Source organism: Podarcis tiliguerta, assembly GCF_965153285.1.
Source record: "Podarcis tiliguerta genome assembly, chromosome: 13".
In the NCBI taxonomy this organism is placed as follows: domain Eukaryota; kingdom Metazoa; phylum Chordata; class Lepidosauria; order Squamata; family Lacertidae; genus Podarcis; species Podarcis tiliguerta.
Window position 1 is genome coordinate 36628076 of NC_139546.1, and position 3542 is coordinate 36631617.

Genomic DNA, 3542 nt, shown 5'->3' on the forward strand with positions numbered 1-3542 from the left:
AGGCATTTTATTAGTAATACCTTAGCTTGCCCTATTTCCCACTCTCTCCCTATTTCCCACAAGTTGCTAGTGGGAGCTGGTGAATCCACCACTAAGAAGTGTTGATCACAAAAGGGCAGATCCATACTTTTAAAGCACCGTCAACACACATTCACAGCACATGGCCTTCCCACCCCACCCCCCAAGAAACCATGGAACTGCAGTTTGTTAGAGGTGCCGGGAACGGTAGCACTCTGGGGGGACGGAGTACAGTTCCCATGATTCTTTTAGGAAAGTCGTGAGCATTTAATGTGCGTTAAATTATGTAGATCTTTCCACAGATCTGGCTTGGGGGGTGTGTGAGGAAAGGACAACAGAACTGTGTGTTTCAATGTATGAAAGCGTAGGCTCACAGCCATATTAAGCGGGGCCACGAAGCAAGGAATGGTTGTCTCTTGAGAGGGTTTTCTACTGTCCAGATAACAATTGTGCAGAGCCACCGAGCTTCACACAGCTCGCCAGCCCTGTGTGGGACTTCCAGGGCCCTCACCAAACTTTGCTGCTTGTCTGGGACTGCAAAAACAGGCAGTGGGAGATGTTCTCAGGCAGCAGCGGGCCACAACCCTCACCCAGCCTGCCAGGTTACACTTGCTTCCGTGGGCCTGAGCCACCTCTCTCCCCACACCCCTTCCCCACACCCCTTTTAAATGTATATTATATAACTCTATTTGTGGCTTACCTCATAGGAAGCATCACTTCTCTGTTTGCTGCTTGTTGCACTTTAAAAACAGATATTTCCTATAGCGTTGCACAGTCTTCACTTTGACTACCGTAGCTTTAAATACTTGTTCCAGCATCAAGAAGAGTAGCTTTAGAATCACCCTGAGGCGATCCGGTTCACTCTCGCAGCGCCAGCGCCTGCTCCAGATCCCGCAAGGGGGGGGGTGTCCTTCTTGTCGCAAACCCCACTGTCCGAAATGGGGAGGACAATGTAGCTGGAGGGTGGCACTTATTCTTGCTCCTGTCACCGGTTGTGCTCTTGGAGAGGGTTGGGAGAACAGCAGTGACACTGAGGAGGAGCAGAGCCCTGGATCCCCCTCCTGGGATATGGGCCTCAGCCGGTGACTGTCAATTCCAGCACTCGGCACCACACTCTGTTGTCCCCTCAGAAACACTTTTTGTTCTGGTGGGAGGGAAGCTCAGCAATGCAGAAATAAATTGGGTTTTTTTCAGGATCGGGACTTGTGGGCAGAATTCTTGGAGGAGCAATATTCAGGGTTGTGTCCAATGTTTCACACCCATAATGGACAGAAATTTCAGTGAGTCTGAGCAGAATTTAGTGGCATACAACCCTCAAGGTTTGCCCTCACTCGCTTAGCAACCATCAAAAATTGTTATCAGATATATCCACTGGAAGAACACAGGATACCACCCCCCCTCCTTCAAAGTAGTAATGCATACGAGCTTGGTATTTATATATGTTGGGGAATAGAATGCAAAATATGCCAAGGAAGAAATTATTCAGCTGTTTATTGCTCTTAATTTATTCTGGAGCCTGTATAATCGCTGCTCTTAATTTTAATGCATAGATCTGTGCTGGGGTGTTAATACCTTACCCTGAGCTACTCATGTGTTTGGTAGAGGTTTACAAGGTTGCCTTACAGCTCTTCCCACCCCCTGTCGCATCTCAACCTCATTGTCCTCACTGTTAACATCTTCATGTCTGCACAAGAATGCTTAGCTCAGAGAAAATAAACTGGCAGCCAAGACTGTGTCTTTTAATCTGGGACCTGCTGCATGTTTAACTGGCTGAGATTTCTAGCACTGCTGTTGTTAAACAACCAAGGTTCTAGTCCCTTGTGATAGCAGAGAAACGTTTTTGAACACAGGCAAATATGGCAAATGGTTTTGGAGATTTATTTATTTTTTAGTGCAAGGCCTGAAGTTGGTGAAGGGGTAGAAGCATGTCTGAAGATGTATTCTCCTAAATCAGTTTGTAACCAGTCGAGCTGTCATGGCTCCTGGCCACGAAACTCAGGGACTGGGGTTCTGTGAAGGAGGTGTGCATCTTAACAAACAATATTCAGCCACCTCCTCACACTGCTGCTTGAGTCAGTTTCATTTGTGGGGTGGAAGCTTACGTAACTCATTTCAAAGAAGTTGTAGAAAGTGAGTTCTGACAGATAGCCGTGCCCTTTGCAACACAGAACTCTTTGCTGCGCAAAATGTTAACACAGCTAATTCTAACCTATTGAAAGGTTCCTGATAAAAGGGACCAGCATGATGTAGGAGTTAGTGGGTCAGATTTGTAATGGGGAGAATCACTCTGAAATCCCCACTCAAGATCTGTGATATTTGCCTGATGGCTTGCTCTCAGCCTTAGCTACTTTAGAGGGTGGTTGTGAGAATAAAAAAGTAGGGAGGGACCATAATATATACACTATCCGAAAATAATTAGAGGAAAGGTGGGATTAACTAATTAGGGGAGGGGTCCACTGCATGTTCTGAAGGAATGTGATGCAGCAGCCAGCCTTGGGGTCACTACTTGGAAGGGAGATCAGCTGGAGACTCCCACATTTGATGCCCCCTGACTGCATGGTGCTGATAACGCCAAGGTTGCAGGTTCGATCCCCGTATGGGACAGCTGAATATTCCTGCATTTGCAGGGGGTTGGACTAGATGATCCTCAGGTTCCCTTCTAACTCTACAGTTCTATGATTCTTTGGATGAAGGCAGGATCTAAATGAAATGGGGGGGGGACTGCAGGCCTATATCCATTTCAGTGGTGTAGCGTGGGTTGTCAGCACCCGGGGCAAGGCAAGTAATTTGCGCCCCCTAACCCGTGGATTTGCGCCCCTAACCCTAACCCCCAGATGTTGTGGCCGGCCCCCCCTGCACCCCCCACGCTACGCCACTGATCCACTTACCCAGAAGCAAGGCCCGTTGGGGTTAAATGGGACTTCTGTGTAAGTGTGTCTAAGAGTGTGTTATAAATGTGGCCAAATGCACTTGCTGGATAACAACACACTTGGCAATCTTTGAGGGGAACACAAGATCATGGCAGCAACAATGGAACAAGCAGGTGGTGCCCAAGCTGCTGCTGGAGTCCTCATCTTTGCGAGCACAAAGCATGATGGGAACTGTAGTTTTTGGGACTCCAGCTCCCTGTGACATGGGAAATGGACTGACTTGCCTTTAATAGACTGTCAGGGCACGAAGCTTGTAAGCTGCCGCCGAAATTATCTCTCTTCTTTTAAAAACGCCTCATTTTGATCCAAAATAGCCAATGGTTTCCCTATAAACCAAGTTGCAAGTGTTAATGCTTGAGCTCGGTGCGAGAGCTCTGTGTTGACCAGCAAAGCTTGCTTGTTCTCAACAGATATTTTTTTGGCTCGAGATACAGGCCTGTCCTTTGACTATTTGCTGTCTACATCTTCAAGCTGCTACAAAAAAAGATGTGTAGGCAGTTTAATAGAAGAGGGGTGACGCATTGCCCTGTCTTGTTGACCCTGCAGCTGCCCTCCCTCCTGGCCTCCTCTCCACAAATCTAAACACTGCTGCAA

At 47.6% G+C, this 3542-nt stretch overlaps 1 long non-coding RNA gene across 1 annotated transcript; it reads right to left on the minus strand.

Moving 5' to 3' along the window:
• Positions 1 to 2044: 2044 nt before the first annotated feature.
• Positions 2045 to 3535, minus strand: LOC310662388. The gene is made up of 2 exons (XR_014504277.1): positions 2890 to 3535; positions 2045 to 2747 (listed from the first exon to the last, which is right to left on the minus strand). It is a non-coding gene; the product is annotated as an uncharacterized lncRNA (long non-coding RNA).
• Positions 3536 to 3542: the final 7 nt, after the last annotated feature.